Source organism: Camelus bactrianus, chromosome 23 (genome assembly GCF_048773025.1).
Source record: "Camelus bactrianus isolate YW-2024 breed Bactrian camel chromosome 23, ASM4877302v1, whole genome shotgun sequence".
Taxonomy (NCBI): Eukaryota; Metazoa; Chordata; class Mammalia; order Artiodactyla; family Camelidae; genus Camelus; species Camelus bactrianus.
In genome coordinates this window covers 36,149,126-36,167,778 of record NC_133561.1, presented here as the reverse complement: position 1 = coordinate 36,167,778, position 18,653 = coordinate 36,149,126, and positions in this window count along the sequence as shown.

Sequence of the window (18,653 nt, the reverse complement as noted above, 5' to 3'; positions counted from 1 at the left end):
TGAACGAACGTCTCTCCACATGCTCAGTTCTGAGAGATAAGTATGTGTGAAAGCCAACCTTCACCTAGCTTGTTGGGAACACAAAGTTTCTTTTCAGTTGCAAACTCCACTCCATACATATATATGGGGAGGTACTAGCTCCAACTCCGTTTTACAGTGAAAACTGCAGGAACTTCAAATTACACTAGGAAACAGACTGAGAATCCAGAGTAAAAGTTTCCCTGCAACCCGTTCCCTTGGTGCTAGATGAACGAACGTCTCTCCACATACTCAGTTCTGAGAGATAAGTGTGTGTGAAAGCCGTCCTTCACCTAGCTTGTTAGGAACACAAAGTTTTTTTCAGTTGCAAACACCATTCCATATATATATATGGGGAGGTACTAGCTACAACTCGGTTTTACAGTGAAAACTGCAGAAACTTCAAACCGGCACTAGGAAACAGACTGAGAAACCAGAGTAAAAGTTTCCCTGCAACCCGTTCCCTTGGTGCTAGATGAACGAACGTCTCTCCACATACTCAGTTCTGAGAGATAAGTGTGTGTGAAAGCCGTCCTTCACCTAGCTTGTTGGGAACACAAAGTTTTTTTCAGTTGCAAACACCATTCCATATATATATATGGGGAGGTACTAGCTACAACTCGGTTTTACAGTGAAAACTGCAGGAACTTCAAACCGGCACTAGGAAACAGACTGAGAAACCAGAGTAAAAGTTTCTCCTGCAACCCGTTCCCTTGGTGCTAGATGAACGAACGTCTCTCCACATGCTCAGTTCTGAGAGATAAGTGTGTGTGAAAGCCAACCTTCACCTAGCTTGTTGGGAACACAAAGTTTCTTTTCAGTTGCAAACTCCACTCCATACATATATATGGGGAGGTACTAGCTCCAACTCCGTTTTACAGTGAAAACTGCAGGAAATTCAAATTGACACTAGGAAACAGACTGAGAAACCAGAGTAAAAGTTTCCCTGCAACCCGTTCCCTTGGTGCTAGATGAACGAACGTCTCTCCACATACTCAGTTCTGAGAGATAAGTGTGTGTGAAAGCCGTCCTTCACCTAGCTTGTTGGGAACACAAAGTTTTTTTCAGTTGCAAACACCATTCCATATATATATATGGGGAAGTACTAGCTACAACTCGGTTTTACAGTGAAAACTGCAGGAACTTCAAACCGGCACTAGGAAACAGACTGAGAAACCAGAGTAAAAGTTTCTCCTGCAACCCGTTCCCTTGGTGCTAGATGAACGAACGTCTCTCCACTTGCTCAGTTCTGAGAGATATTTGTGTGTGGTAGCCGTCCTTCACCTAGCTTGTTGGGAACACAAAGTTTCTTTTCAGTTGCAAACTCCACTCCACACATATATATGGGGAGGTACTATCTCCAACTCGGTTTTACAGTGAAAACTGCAGGAACTTCAAACCGGCACTAGGAAACAGACTGAGAAACCAGAGTAAAAGATTCTCCTGCAATCCGTTCCCTTTGTGCTAGATGAACGAACGTCTCTCCTCATGCTCAGTTCTGAGAGATAAGTGTGTGTGAAAGCCGTCCTTCACCTAGCTTGTTGGGAACACAAAGATTCTTTTAAGTTGCAAACTTCACTCCATACATATATATGGGGAAGTACTATCTCAAACTCGGTTTTACACTGAAAACTGCAGGAATTTCAAACCGGCACTAGGAAACAGACTATGAAACCAGAGTAAAAGTTTCTCCTGCAACCCGTTCCCTTGGTGCTAGATGAACGAACGTCTCTCCACTTGCTCAGTTCTGAGAGGTATGTGTGTGTGGAAGCCGTCCTTCACCTAGCTTGTTGAGAACACAAAGTCTCTTTTAAGTTGCAAACTCCACTCCATACATATATATGGGGAGGTACTAGCTCCAAATCGGTTTTACAGTGAAAACTGCAGGAACTTCAAACCGGCACTAGGAATCAGACTGAGAATCCATAGTAAAAGTTTCTCCTGCAACCCGTTCCCTTGGTTCTAGATGAATGAAAGTCTCTCCACATGCTCAGTTCTGAGAGATAAGTGTGTGTGAAAGCCGTCCTTCACCTAGCTTGTTGGGAACACAAAGTTTTTTTCAGTTGCAAACTCCATTCCATACATATATATGGGGAGGTACTAGCTCCAACTCGGTTTTACAGTGAAAACTGCAGGAACATCAAACCGGCACTAGGAAACAGACTGAGAAACCAGAGTAAAACTTTCTCCTGCAACCCGTTCCCTTGGTGCTAGATGAACGAACTTCTCTCCACTGGCTCAGTTCCGAGAGATATGTGTGTGTGGAAGCAGTCCTTCACCTAGCTTGTTGGGAACACAAAGTTTCTTTTCAGTTGCAAACTCCACTCCATACATATATATGGGGAGGTACTAGCTCTAACTTGGTTTAACAGTGAAAACTGCAGGAACTTCAAACCGAAACTAGGAAACAAACTGAGAAACCAGGGTAAACTTTCCCCTGCAACCCGTTCTCTTGATGCTATATGAATGAACGTTTCTCCACTTGCTCAGTTCTGAGAGATATGTGTGTGTGGAAGCCATGCTTCACCTAGCTTGTTGGGAACACAAAGTTTCTTTTCAGTTGCAAACTCCACTCCATACATATATATGGGGAGGTACTAGCTCCAACTCTGTTTTACAGTGAAAACTGCAGGAACTACAACCCAGCACTAGGAAACAGACTGAGAATCCAGAGTAAAAGTTTCTCCTGCAACCCGGTCCCTTGGTGCTAGATGAACGAACGTCTGTCCACATGCTCAGTTCTGAGAGATAAGTGTGTGTGAAAGCCGTCCTTCACCTAGCTTGTTGGGAACGCAAAGTTTTTTTCAGTTACAAACTTCATTCCATACATATATATGCGGAGGTACTAGCTCCAACACGATTTTACAGTGAAAACTGCAGGAACTTCAAACCGGCACTAGGAAACAGACCGAGAATCCAGAGTAAAAGTTTCTCCTGCAACCCGTTCCATTGGTGCTAGATGAACGAACGTCTCTCCACTTGCTCAGTTCTGAGAGATATGTGTGTGTGGAAGCCGTCCTTCACCTAGCTTGTTGAGAACACAAAGTCTCTTTTCAGTTGCAAACTCCACTCCATATATATATATGGGGAGGTACTAGCTCCAAATCGGTTTTACAGTGAAAACTGCAGGAACTTCAAACCGGCACTGGGAAACAGACTGAGAAACCAGAGTAAAAGTTTCACCTGCAACCCTTTCCCCTGGTGTTAGATGAACGAACGTCTCTCCACATGTTCAGTTCTGAGAGATAAGTGTGTGTGAAAGCCGTCATTCACCTAGCTTGTTGGGAACACAAAGTTTCTTTTCAGTTGCAAACTCCTCTCCATACATATATATGGGGAGGTACTAGCTCCAACTCAGTTTTACAGTGAAAACTGTAGGAACTTCAAACCAGCACTAGGAAACAGACTGAGAAACCAGAGTAAAAGATTCACCTGCAAACATTTCCCTTGGTGCTAGATGAACGAACGTCTCTCCACATGCTCAGTTCTGAGAGATAAGTGTGTGTGAAAGCCGTCTTTCACCTAACTTGTTGGGAACACAAAGTTTCTTTTCACTTGCAACTCCACTCCATACATATATATGGGGAAGTACAAGCTCAAATTCGGTTTTACACTGATAACTGCAGGAATTTCAAAACGGCACTAGGAAACAGACTGAGAAACCAGAGTAAAAGTTTCTCCTGCAACCCGTTCCCTTGGTGCTAGATGAACGAACTTCTCTCCACATGCTCAGTTCTGAGAGATAAGTGTGTGTGAAAGCCGTCCTTCACCTAGCTTGTTGGGAACACAAAGTTTCTTTTCAGTTGCAAACTCCACTCCATACATATATATGGGGAGGTACTAGCTCCAACTCGGTTTTACAGTGAAAACTGCAGGAACTTCAAAACGGCACTAGGAAAAAGATTGAGAAACCAGAGTAAAAGTTTCTCCTGCAACCCGTTCCCTTGGTGCTAGATGAACGAACGTCTCTCAACTTGCTCAGTTCTGAGAGGTATGTGTGTGTGGAAGCCGTCCTTCACCTAGCTTGTTGAGAACACAAAGTCTCTTTTAAGTTGCAAACTCCACTCCATACATATATATGGGGAGGTACTAGCTCCAAATCGGTTTTACAGTGAAAACTGCAGGAACTTCAAACCGGCACTAGGAAACAGACTGAGAAACCAGAGTAAAAGTTTCCCTGCAACCCGTTCCCTTGGTGCTAGATGAACGAACGTCTCTCCACATACTCAGTTCTGAGAGATAAGTGTGTGTGAAAGCCGTCCTTCACCTAGCTTGTTGGGAACACAAAGTTTTTTTCAGTTGCAAACACCATTCCATATATATATATGGGGAGGTACTAGCTACAACTCGGTTTTACAGTGAAAACTGCAGGAATTTCAAACCGGCACTAGGAAACAGACTGAGAAACCAGAGTAAAAGTTTCCCTGCAACCCGTTCCCTTGGTGCTAGATGAACGAACGTCTCTCCACATACTCAGTTCTGAGAGATAAGTGTGTGTGAAAGCCGTCCTTCACCTAGCTTGTTGGGAACACAAAGTTTTTTTCAGTTGCAAACACCATTCCATATATATATATGGGGAGGTACTAGCTACAACTCGGTTTTACAGTGAAAACTGCAGGAACTTCAAACCGGCACTAGGAAACAGACTGAGAAACCAGAGTAAAAGTTTCCCTGCAACCCGTTCCCTTGGTGCTAGATGAACGAACGTCTCTCCACATACTCAGTTCTGAGAGATAAGTGTGTGTGAAAGCCGTCCTTCACCTAGCTTGTTGGGAACACAAAGTTTCTTTTCAGTTGCAAACTCCACTCCATACATATATATGGGGAGGTACTAGCTCTAACTTGGTTTAACAGTGAAAACTGCAGGAACTTCAAACCGAAACTAGGAAACAAACTGAGAAACCAGGGTAAACTTTCCCCTGCAACCCGTTCTCTTGATGCTATATGAATGAACGTTTCTCCACTTGCTCAGTTCTGAGAGATATGTGTGTGTGGAAGCCATGCTTCACCTAGCTTGTTGGGAACACAAAGTTTCTTTTCAGTTGCAAACTCCACTCCATACATATATATGGGGAGGTACTAGCTCCAACTCTGTTTTACAGTGAAAACTGCAGGAACTACAACCCAGCACTAGGAAACAGACTGAGAATCCAGAGTAAAAGTTTCTCCTGCAACCCGGTCCCTTGGTGCTAGATGAACGAACGTCTGTCCACATGCTCAGTTCTGAGAGATAAGTGTGTGTGAAAGCCGTCCTTCACCTAGCTTGTTGGGAACGCAAAGTTTTTTTCAGTTACAAACTTCATTCCATACATATATATGCGGAGGTACTAGCTCCAACTCGATTTTACAGTGAAAACTGCAGGAACTTCAAACCGGCACTAGGAAACAGACCGAGAATCCAGAGTAAAAGTTTCTCCTGCAACCCGTTCCATTGGTGCTAGATGAATAAACGTCTCTCCACTTGCTCAGTTCTGAGAGATATGTGTGTGTGGAAGCCGTCCTTCACATAGCATGTTGAGAACACAAAGTCTCTTTTCAGTTGCAAACTCCACTCCATACATATATATGGGGAGGTACAAGCTCCAACTCGGTTTTACAGTGAAAACTGCAGGAACTTCAAACCGGCACTAGAAAACAGACTGAGAATCCAGAGTAAAAGTTTCTCCCTCATCCCGTTCCCTTGGTGCTAGATGAACGAACGTCTCTCCACTTGCTCAGTTCTGAGAAATATGTGTGTGTGGAAGCCGTCCTTCACCTAGCTTGTTGAGAACACAAAGTCTCTTTTCAGTTGCAAACTCCACTCCATATATATATATGGGGAGGTACTAGCTCCAAATCGGTTTTACAGTGAAAACTGCAGGAACTTCAAACCGGCACTGGGAAACAGACTGAGAAACCAGAGTAAAAGTTTCACCTGCAACCCTTTCCCCTGGTGTTAGATGAACGAACGTCTCTCCACATGTTCAGTTCTGAGAGATAAGTGTGTGTGAAAGCCGTCATTCACCTATCTTGTTGGGAACACAAAGTTTCTTTTCAGTTGCAAACTCCTCTCCATACATATATATGGGGAGGTACTAGCTCCAACTCAGTTTTACAGTGAAAACTGTAGGAACTTCAAACCAGCACTAGGAAACAGACTGAGAAACCAGAGTAAAAGATTCACCTGCAAACATTTCCCTTGGTGCTAGATGAACGAACGTCTCTCCACATGCTCAGTTCTGAGAGATAAGTGTGTGTGAAAGCCGTCTTTCACCTAACTTGTTGGGAACACAAAGTTTCTTTTCACTTGCAACTCCACTCCATACATATATATGGGGAAGTACAAGCTCAAATTCGGTTTTACACTGATAACTGCAGGAATTTCAAAACGGCACTAGGAAACAGACTGAGAAACCAGAGTAAAAGTTTCTCCTGCAACCCGTTCCCTTGGTGCTAGATGAACGAACTTCTCTCCACATGCTCAGTTCTGAGAGATAAGTGTGTGTGAAAGCCGTCCTTCACCTAGCTTGTTGGGAACACAAAGTTTCTTTTCAGTTGCAAACTCCACTCCATACATATATATGGGGAGGTACTAGCTCCAACTCGGTTTTACAGTGAAAACTGCAGGAACTTCAAAACGGCACTAGGAAAAAGACTGAGAAACCAGAGTAAAAGTTTCTCCTGCAACCCGTTCCCTTGGTGCTAGATGAACGAACGTCTCTCAACTTGCTCAGTTCTGAGAGGTATGTGTGTGTGGAAGCCGTCCTTCACATAGCTTGTTGAGAACACAAAGTCTCTTTTAAGTTGCAAACTCCACTCCATACATATATATGGGGAGGTACTAGCTCCAAATCGGTTTTACAGTGAAAACTGCAGGAACTTCAAACCGGCACTAGGAAACAGACTGAGAAACCAGAGTAAAAGTTTCCCTGCAACCCGTTCCCTTGGTGCTAGATGAACGAACGTCTCTCCACATACTCAGTTCTGAGAGATAAGTGTGTGTGAAAGCCGTCCTTCACCTAGCTTGTTGGGAACACAAAGTTTTTTTCAGTTGCAAACACCATTCCATATATATATATGGGGAGGTACTAGCTACAACTCGGTTTTACAGTGAAAACTGCAGGAACTTCAAACCGGCACTAGGAAACAGACTGAGAAACCAGAGTAAAAGTTTCCCTGCAACCCGTTCCCTTGGTGCTAGATGAACGAACGTCTCTCCACATACTCAGTTCTGAGAGATAAGTGTGTGTGAAAGCCGTCCTTCACCTAGCTTGTTGGGAACACAAAGTTTTTTTCAGTTGCAAACACCATTCCATATATATATATGGGGAGGTACTAGCTACAACTCGGTTTTACAGTGAAAACTGCAGGAACTTCAAACCGGCACTAGGAAACAGACTGAGAAACCAGAGTAAAAGTTTCTCCTGCAACCCGTTCCGTTGGTGCTAGATGAACGAACGTCTCTCCACATGCTCAGTTCTGAGAGATAAGTGTGTGTGAAAGCCAAACTTCACCTAGCTTGTTGGGAACACAAAGTTTCTTTTCAGTTGCAAACTCCACTCCATACATATATATGGGGAGGTACTAGCTCCAACTCCGTTTTACAGTGAAAACTGCAGGAACTTCAAATTGACACTAGGAAACAGACTGAGAAACCAGAGTAAAAGTTTCCCTGCAACCCGTTCCCTTGGTGCTAGATGAACGAACGTCTCTCCACATACTCAGTTCTGAGAGATAAGTGTGTGTGAAAGCCGTCCTTCACCTAGCTTGTTGGGAACACAAAGTTTTTTTCAGTTGCAAACACCATTCCATATATATATATGGGGAGGTACTAGCTACAACTCGGTTTTACAGTGAAAACTGCAGGAACTTCAAACCGGCACTAGGAAACAGACTGAGAAACCAGAGTAAAAGTTTCTCCTGCAACCCGTTCCCTTGGTGCTAGATGAACGAACGTCTCTCCACTTGCTCAGTTCTGAGAGATATTTGTGTGTGGTAGCCGTCCTTCACCTAGCTTGTTGGGAACACAAAGTTTCTTTTCAGTTGCAAACTCCACTCCACACATATATATGGGTAGGTACTAGCTCCAACTCGGTTTTACAGTGAAAACTGCAGGAACTTCAAACCTGCACTAGGAAACAGACTGAGAAACCAGAGTAAAAGATTCTCCTGCAATCCGTTCCCTTGGTGCTAGATGAACGAACGTCTCTCCTCATGCTCAGTTCTGAGAGATAAGTGTGTGTGAAAGCCGTCCTTCACCTAGCTTGTTGGGAACACAAAGTTTCTTTTCAGTTGCAAACTCCACTCCATACATATATATGGGGAGGTACTATCTCAAACTCGGTTTTACACTGAAAACTGCAGGAATTTCAAACCGGCACTAGGAAACAGACTATGAAACCAGAATAAAAGTTTCTCCTGCAACCCGTTCCCTTGGTGCTAGATGAACGAACGTCTCTCCACATGCTCAGTTCTGAGAGATAAGTGTGTGTGAAAGCCGTCCTTCAACTAGCTTGTTGGGAACACAAAGATTCTTTTCAGTTGCAAACTCCACTCCATACATATATATGGGGGGGTACAAGCTCCAACTCGGTTTTTCAGTGAAAACTGCAGGAACTTCAAACCGGCACTAGGAATCAGACTGAGAATCCATAGTAAAAGTTTCTCCTGCAACCGGTTCCCTTGGTGCTAGATGAATGAACGTCTCTCCGCATGCTCAGTTCTGAGAGATAAGTGTGTGTGAAAGCCGTCCTTCACCTATCTTGTTGGGAACACAAAGTTTTTTTCAGTTGCAAACTCCATTCCATACATATATATGGGGTGGTACTAGCTCCAACTCGGTTTTACAGTGAAAACTGCAGGAACATCAAACCGGCACTAGGAAACAGACTGAGAATCCAGAGTAAAAGTTTCTCCTGCAACCCGTTCCCTTGGTGCTAGATGAACGAACTTCTCTCCACTGGCTCAGTTCCGAGAGATATGTGTGTGTGGAAGCAGTCCTTCACCTAGCTTGTTGGGAACACAAAGTTTCTTTTCAGTTGCAAACTCCACTCCATACATATATATGGGGAGGTACTAGCTCTAACTTTGTTTAACAGTGAATACTGCAGGAACTTCAAACCGAAACTAGGAAACAAACTGAGAAACCAGGGTAAATTTTCCCCTGAATCCCGTTCTCTTGATGCTATATGAATGAACGTTTCTCCACTTGCTCAGTTCTGAGAGATATGTGTGTGTGGAAGACGTGCTTCACATAGCTTGTTGGGAACACAAAGTTTCTTTTCAGTTGCAAACTCCACTCCATACATATATATGGGGAGGTAATAGATCCAACTCGGTTTTACAGTGAAAACTGCAGGAACTTCAAACCAGCACTAGGAAACACACTGAGAAACCAGAGTAAAAGATTCACCTGCAACCATTTCCCTTGGTGCTAGATGAACGAACGTCTCTCCACATGCTCAGTTCTGAGAGATAAGTGTGTGTGAAAGCCGTCATTCACCTAGCTTGTTGGGAACACAAAGATTCTTTTCAGTTGCAAACTCCTCTCCATACATATATATGGGGAGGTACTAGCTCCAACTCGGTTTTACAGTGAAAACTGCAGGAACTTCAAACCAGCACTAGGAAACAGACTGAGAAACCAGAGTAAAAGTTTCACCTGCAACCCTTTCCCTTGGTGTTAGATGAACGAACGTCTCTCCACATGCTCAGTTCTGAGAGATAAGTGTGTGTGAATGCCGTCTTTCAAATAACTTGTTGGGAACACAAAATTTCTTTTCACTTGCAACTCCACTCCATACATATATATGGGGAGGTACTAGCTCAAATTCGGTTTTACACTGAAAACTGCAGGAATTTCAAAACGGCACTAGGAAACAGACTGAGAAAACAGAGTAAAATTTCTCCTGCAACCCGTTCCCTTGGTGCTAGATGAACGAACTTCTCTCCACATGCTCAGTTCTGAGAGATAAGTGTGTGTGAAAGCCGTCCTTCACCTAGCTTGTTGGGAATACAAAGTTTCTTTTCAGTTGCAAACTCCACTCCATACATATATATGGGGAGGTACTAGCTCCAACTCGGTTTTACAGTGAAAACTGCAGGAACTTCAAAACGGCACTAGGAAAAAGACTGAGAAACCAGAGTAAAAGTTTCTCCTGCAACCCGTTCCATTGGTGCTAGATGAACGAACGTCTCTCCACTTGCTCAGTTCTGAGAGGTATGTGTGTGTGGAAGCCGTCCTTCACCTAGCTTGTTGAGAACACAAAGTCTCTTTTAAGTTGCAAACTCCACTCCATACATATATATGGGGAGGTACTAGCTCCAAATCGGTTTTACAGTGAAAACTGCAGGAACTTCAAACCGGCACTAGGAAACAGACTGAGAAACCAGAGTAAAAGTTTCCAATGCAACCAGTTCACTTGGTGCTAGATGAACGAACGTCTCTCCACATGCTCAGTTCTGAGAGATAAGTGTGTGTGAAAGCCAAACTTCACCTAGCTTGTTGGGAACACAAAGTTTCTTTTCAGTTGCAAACTCCACTCCATACATATATATGGGGAGGTTCTAGCTCCAACTCCGTTTTACAGTGAAAACTGCAGGAACTTCTAATCGGCACTAGGAAACAGACTGAGAAACCAGAGTAAAAGTTTCCTGCAACCCGTTCCCTTGGTGCTAGATGAACGAACGTCTCTCCACATACTCAGTTCTGAGAGATAAGTGTGTGTGAAAGCCGTCCTTCACCTAGCTTGTTGGGAACACAAAGTTTTTTTCAGTTGCAAACACCATTCCATATATATATATGGGGAGGTACTAGCTACAACTCGGTTCTACAGTGAAACATGCAGGAACTTCAAACCGACACTAGGAAACAGAATGAGAAACCAGAGTAAAAGTTTCTCCTGCAACCCGTTCCCTTGGAGCTAGATGAACGAACGTCTCTACACTTGCTCAGTTCTGAGAGATATTTGTGTGTGGTAGCCGTCCTTCACCTAACTTGTTGGGAACACAAAGTTTCTTTTCAGTTTCAAACTCCACTCCACACATATATATGGGGAGGTACTAGCTCCAACTCGGTTTTACAGTGAAAACGGCAGGAACTTCAAACCGGCACTAGGAAACAGACTATGAAACCAGAGTAAAAGTTTCTCCTGCAACCCGTTCCCTTGGTGCTAGATGAACGAACGTCTCTCCACATGCTCAGTTCTGAGAGATAAGTGTGTGTGAAAGCCGTCCTTCAACTAGCTTGTTGGGAACACAAAGATTCTTTTCAGTTGCAAACTCCACTCCATACATATATATGGGGGGGTACTAGCTCCAACTCGGTTTTACAGTGAAAACTGCAGGAACTTCAAACCGGCACTAGGAATCAGACTGAGAATCCATAGTGAAAGTTTCTCCTGCAACCCGTTCCCTTGGTGCTAGATGAATGAACGTCTCCCACATGCTCAGTTCTGAGAGATAAGTGTGTGTGAAAGCCGTCCTTCACCTATCTTGTTGGGAACACAATGTTTTTTTCAGTTGCATACTCCATTCCATACATATATATGGGGAGGTACTAGCTCCAACTCGGTTTTACAGTGAAAACTGCAGGAACATCCAACCGGCACTAGGAAACAGACTGAGAAACCAGAGTAAAACTTTCTCCTGCAACCCGTTCCCTTGGTGCTAGATGAACGAACTTCTCTCCACTGGCTCAGTTCCGAGAGATATGTGTGTGTGGAAGCAGTCCTTCACCTAGCTTGTTGGGAACACAAAGTTTCTTTTCAGTTGCAAACTCCACTCCATACATATATATGGGGAGGTACTAGCTCTAACTTGGTTTAACAGTGAAAACTGCAGGAACTTCAAACCGAAACTAGGAAACAAACAGAGAAACCAGGGTAAATTTTCCCCTGCAACCCGTTCTCTTGGTGCTATATGAATGAACGTTTCTCCACTTGCTCAGTTCTGAGAGATATGTGTGTGTGGAAGCCGTGCTTCACCTAGCTTGTTGGGAACACAAAGTTTCTTTTCAGTTGCAAACTCCACTCCATACATATATATGGGGAGGTACTAGCTCCAAATCTGTTTTACAGTGAAAACTGCAGGAACTTCAACCCGGCACTAGGAAACAGACTGAGAATCCAGAGTAAAAGTTTCTCCTGCAACCCGTTCCCTTGGTGCTAGATGAACGAACGTCTGTCCACATGCTCAGTTCTGAGAGATAAGTGTGTGTGAAAGCCGTCATTCACCTATCTTGTTGGGAACGCAAAGTTTTTTTCAGTTACAAACTTCATTCCATACATATATATGCGGAGGTACTAGCTCCAACTCGATTTTACAGTGAAAACTGCAGGAACTTCAAACCGGCACTAGGAAACAGACTGAGAATCCAGAGTAAATGTTTCTCCTGCAACCCGTTCCATTGGTGCTAGATGAACAAACGTCTCTCCACTTGCTCAGTTCTGAGAGATATGTGTGTGTGGAAGCCGTACTTCACCTAGCATGTTGAGAACACAAAGTCTCTTTTCTGTTGCAAACTCCACTCCATACATATATATGGGGAGGTACTAGCTCCAAATCGGTTTTACAGTGAAAACTGCAGGAACTTCAAACCGGCACAAGGAAACAGACTGAGAAACCAGAGTAAAACTTTCCAATGCAACCCGTTCACTTGGTGCTAGATGAACGAACGTCTCTCCACATGCTCAGTTCTGAGAGATAAGTGTGTGTGAAAGCCAAACTTCACCTAGCTTGTAGAGAACAGAAAGTTTCTTTTCAGTTGCAAACTCCACTCCACACATATATATGGGGAGGTACTAGCTCCAACTCGATTTTAAAGTGAAAACTGCAGGAACTTCAAACCGGCACTAGGAAAGAGACTGAGAAACCAGAGTAAAAGTTTCCCTGCAACCCGTTCCCTTGGTGCTAGATGAACGAACGTCTCTCCACTTGCTCAGTTCTGAGAGATATTTGTGTGTGGTAGCCGTCCTTTACCTAACTTGTTGGGAACACAAAGTTTCTTTTCAGTTGCAAACTCCACTCCATACATATATATGGGGAGGTACTAGCTCCAGCTCTGTTTTACAGTGAAAACTGCAGGAACAACAAAAAACCGTCACTAGGAAACAGACTGAGAAACTAGAGTAAAAGTTTCTCCTGCAACCCGTTCCCTTGGTGCTAGATGAACGAACGTCTCTCCACTTGCTCAGTTCTGAGAGGTATGTGTGTGTGGAAGCCGTCCTTCACCTAGCTTGTTGAGAACACAAAGTCTCTTTTAAGTTGCAAACTCCACTCCATACATATATATGGGGAGGTACTAGCTCCAAATCGGTTTTACACTGAAAACTGCAGGAACTTCAAACCGGCACTAGGAAACAGACTGAGAAACCAGAGTAAAAGTTTCCAATGCAAACAGTTCACTTGGTGCTAGATGAACGAACGTCTCTCCACATGCTCAGTTCTGAGAGATAAGTGTGTGTGAAAGCCAACCTTCACCTAGCTTGTTGGGAACACAAAGTTTCTTTTCAGTTGCAAACTCCACTCCATACATATATATGGGGAGGTACTAGCTCCAACTCCGTTTTACAGTGAAAACTGCAGGAACTTCAAATTGACACTAGGAAACAGACTGAGAAACCAGAGTAAAAGTTTCCCTGCAACCCGTTCCCTTGGTGCTAGATGAACGAACGTCTCTCCACATACTCAGTTCTGAGAGATAAGTGTGTGTAAGCCGTCCTTTACCTAGCTTGTTGGGAACACAAAGTTTTTTTCAGTTGCAAACACCATTCCATATATATATATGGGGAGGTACTAGCTACAACTAGGTTTTACAGTGAAAACTGCAGGAACTTCAAACCGGCACTAGGAAACAGACTGAGAAACCAGAGTAAAAGTTTCTCCTGCAACCCGTTCCCTTGGTGCTAGATGAACGAACGTCTCTCCACTTGCTCAGTTCTGAGAGATATTTGTGTGTGGTAGCCGTCCTTCACCTAGCTTGTTGGGAACACAAAGTTTCTTTTCAGTTGCAAACTCCACTCCACACATATATATGGGGAGGTACTAGCTCCAACTCGGTTTTACAGTGAAAACTGCAGGAACTTCAAACCGGCACTAGGAAACAGACTGAGAATCCATAGTAAAAGTTTCTCCTGCAACCGGTTCCCTTGGTGCTAGATGAATGAACGTCTCTCGGCATGCTCAGTTCTGAGAGATATGTGTGTGTGAAAGCCGTCCTTCACCTATCTTGTTGGGAACACAAAGTTTTTTTCAGTTGCAAACTCCATTCCATACATATATATGGGGTGGTACTAGCTCCAACTCGGTTTTACAGTGAAAACTGCAGGAACATCAAACCGGCACTAGGAAACAGACTGAGAAACCAGAGTAAAAGTTTCTCCTGCAACCCGTTCCCTTGGTGCTAGATGAACGAACTTCTCTCCACTGGCTCAGTTCCGAGAGATATGTGTGTGTGGAAGCAGTCCTTCACCTAGCTTGTTGGGAACACAAAGTTTCTTTTCAGTTGCAAACTCCACTCCATACATATATATGGGGAGGTACTAGCTCTAACTTGGTTTAACAGTGAAAACTGCAGGAACTTCAAACCGAAACTAGGAAACAAACTGAGAAACCAGGGTAAATTTTCCCCTGCAACCCGTTCTCTTGGTGCTATATGAATGAACGTTTCTCCACTTGCTCAGTTCTGAGAGATATGTGTGTGTGGAAGACGTGCTTCACATAGCTTGTTGGGAACACAAAGTTTCTTTACAGTTGCAAACTCCTCTCCATACATATATATGGGGAGGTAATAGCTCCAACTCGGTTTTACAGTGAAAACTGCAGGAACTTCAAACCAGCACTAGGAAACACACTGAGAAACCAGAGTAAAAGATTCACCTGCAACCCTTTCCTTTGGTGCTAGATGAACGAACGTCTCTCCACATGCTCAGTTCTGAGAGATAAGTGTGTGTGAAAGCCGTCATTCACCTAGCTTGTTGGGAACACAAAGATTCTTTTCAGTTGCAAACTCCTCTCCATACATATATATGGGGAGGTACTAGCTCCAACTCGGTTTTACAGTGAAAACTGCAGGAACTTCAAACCAGCACTAGGAAACAGACTGAGAAACCAGAGTAAAAGTTTCACCTGCAACCCTTTCCCTTGGTGTTAAATGAACGAACGTCTCTCCACATGCTCAGTTCTGAGAGATAAGTGTGTGTGAAAGCCGTCTTTCACCTAACTTGTTGGGAACACAAAGTTTCTTTTCACTTGCAACTCCACTCCATACATATATATGGGGAGGTACTAGCTCAAATTCGGTTTTACACTGAAAACTGCAGGAATTTCAAAACGGCACTAGGAAACAGACTGAGAAACCAGAGTAAAATTTCTCCTGCAACCCGTTCCCTTGGTGCTAGATGAACGAACTTCTCTCCACATGCTCAGTTCTGAGAGATAAGTGTGTGTGAAAGCCGTCCTTCACCTAGCTTGTTGGGAATACAAAGTTTCTTTTCAGTTGCAAACTCCACTCCATACATATATATGGGGAGGTACTAGCTCCAACTCGGTTTTACAGTGAAAACTGCAGGAACTTCAAAACGGCACTAGGAAAAACACTGAGAAACCAGAGTAAAAGTTTATCCTGCAACCCGTTCCCTTGGTGCTAGATGATCGAACGTCTCTCCACTTGCTCAGTTCTGAGAGGTATGTGTGTGTGGAAGCCGTCCTTCACCTAGCTTGTTGAGAACACAAAGTCTCTTTTAAGTTGCAAACTCCACTCCATACATATATATGGGGAGGTACTAGCTCCAAATCGGTTTTACAGTGAAAACTGCAGGAACTTCAAACCGGCACTAGGAAACAGACTGAGAAACCAGAGTAAAAGTTTCCAATGCAACCAGTTCACTTGGTGCTAGATGAACGAACGTCTCTCCACATGCTCAGTTCTGAGAGATAAGTGTGTGTGAAAGCCAAACTTCACCTAGCTTGTTGGGAACACAAAGTTTCTTTTCAGTTGCAAACTCCACTCCATACATATATATGGGGAGGTACTAGCTCCAACTCCGTTTTACAGTGAAAACTGCAGGAACTTCAAATCGGCACTAGGAAACAGACTGAGAAACCAGAGTAAAAGTTTCCTGCAACCCGTTCCCTTGGTGCTAGATGAACGAACGTCTCTCCACATACTCAGTTCTGAGAGATAAGTGTGTGTAAAAGCCGTCCTTCACCTAGCTTGTTGGGAACACAAAGTTTTTTTCAGTTGCAAACACCATTCCATATATATATATGGGGAGGTACTAGCTACAACTCGGTTTTACAGTGAAAACTGCAGGAACTTCAAACCGACACTAGGAAACAGAATGAGAAACCAGAGTAAAATTTTCTCCTGCAACCCGTTCCCTTGGTGCTAGATGAACGAACGTCTCTCCACTTGCTCAGTTCTGAGAGATATTTGTGTGTGGTAGCCGTCCTTCACCTAACTTGTTGGGAACACAAAGTTTCTTTTCAGTTTCAAACTCCACTCCACACATATATATGGGGAGGTACTAGCTCCAACTCGGTTTTACAGTGAAAACTGCAGGAACTTCAAACCGGCACTAGGAAACAGACTATGAAAGCAGAGTAAAAGTTTCTCCTGCAACCCATTCCCTTGGTGCTAGATGAACGAACGTCTCTCCACATGCTCAGTTCTGAGAGATAAGTGTGTGTGAAAGCCGTCCTTCAACTAGCTTGTTGGGAACACAAAGATTCTTTTCAGTTGCAAACTCCACTCCATACATATATATGGGGGGGTACTAGCTCCAACTCGGTTTTACAGTGAAAACTGCAGGAACATCAAACCGGCACTAGGAAACAGACTGAGAAACCAGAGTAAAAGTTTCTCCTGCAACCGGTTCCCTTGGTGCTAGATGAACGAACTTCTCTCCACTGGCTCAGTTCCGAGAGATATGTGTGTGTGGAAGCAGTCCTTCATCTAGCTTGTTGGGAACACAAAGTTTCTTTTCAGTTGCAAACTCCACTCCATACATATATATGGGGAGGTACTAGCTCTAACTTGGTTTAACAGTGAAAACTGCAGGAACTTCAAACCGAAACTAGGAAACAAACTGAGAAACCAGGGTAAATTTTCCCCTGCAACCCGTTCTCTTGGTGCTATATGAATGAACGTTTCTCCACTTGCTCAGTTCTGAGAGATATGTGTGTGTGGAAGCCGTGCTTCACCTAGCTTGTTGGGAACACAAAGTTTCTTTTAAGTTGCAAACTCCACTCCATACATATATATGGGGAGGTACTAGCTCCAACTCGGTTTTACAGTGAAAACTGCAGGAACATCAAACCGGCACTAGGAAACAGACTGAGAATCCAGAGTAAAAGTTTCCCCGGCAACCCGTTCCCTTGGTGCTAGATGAACGAACGTCTGTCCACATGCTCAGTTCTGAGAGATAAGTGTGTGTGAAAGCCGTCATTCACCTATCTTGTTGGGAACGCAAAGTTTTTTTCAGTTACAAACTTCATTCCATACATATATATGCGGAGGTACTAGCTCCAACTCGATTTTACAGTGAAAACTGCAGGAACTTCAAACCGGCACTAGGAAACAGACTGAGAATCCAGAGTAAAAGTTTCTCCTGCAACCCGTTCCATTGGTGCTAGATGAACAAACGTCTCTCCACTTGCTCAGTTCTGAGAGATATGTGTGTGTGGAAGCCGTACTTCACCTAGCATGTTGAGAACACAAAGTCTCTTTTCAGTTGCAAACTCCACTCCATACATATATATGGGGAGGTACTAGCTCCAAATCGGTTTTACAGTGAAAACTGCAGGAACTTCAAACCGGCACAAGGAAACAGACTGAGAAACCAGAGTAAAACTTTCCAATGCAACCCGTTCACTTGGTACTAGATGAACGAACGTCTCTCCACATGCTCAGTTCTGAGAGATAAGTGTGTGTGAAAGCCAAACTTCACCTAGCTTGTTGGGAACAGAAAGTTTCTTTTCAGTTGCAAACTCCACTCCACACATATATATGGGGAGGTACTAGCTCCAACTCGGTTTTAAAGTGAAAACTGCAGGAACTTCAAACCGGCACTAGGAAAGAGACTGAGAAACCAGAGTAAAAGTTTCCCTGCAACCCGTTCCCTTGGTGCTAGATGAACGAACGTCTCTCCACTTGCTCACTTCTGAGAGATATTTGTGTGTGGTAGCCGTCCTTTACCTAACTTGTTGGGAACACAAAGTTTCTTTTCAGTTGCAAACTCCACTCCATACATATATAGGGGAGGTACTAGCTCCAACTCGGTTTTACAGTGAAAACTGCAGGAACAACAAAAATCCGTCACTAGGAAACAGACTGAGAAACCAGAGTAAAAGATTCTCCTGCAATCCGTTCCCTTGGTGCTAGATGAACGAACATCTCTCCACATGCTCAGTTTTGAGAGATAAGTGTCTGTGAAAGCCGTCCTTCAACTAGCTTGTTGGGAACACAAAGATTCTTTTCAGTTGCAAACTCCACTCCATACATATATAAGGGGGGGTACTAGCTCCAACTCGGTTTTACACTGAAAACTGCAGGAATTTCAAATCAGCACTAGGAAACAGACTGAGAAAGCAGAGTAAAAGTTTCTCATGCAACCCGTTCCCTTGGTGCTAAATGAACGAACTTCTCTCCACATGCT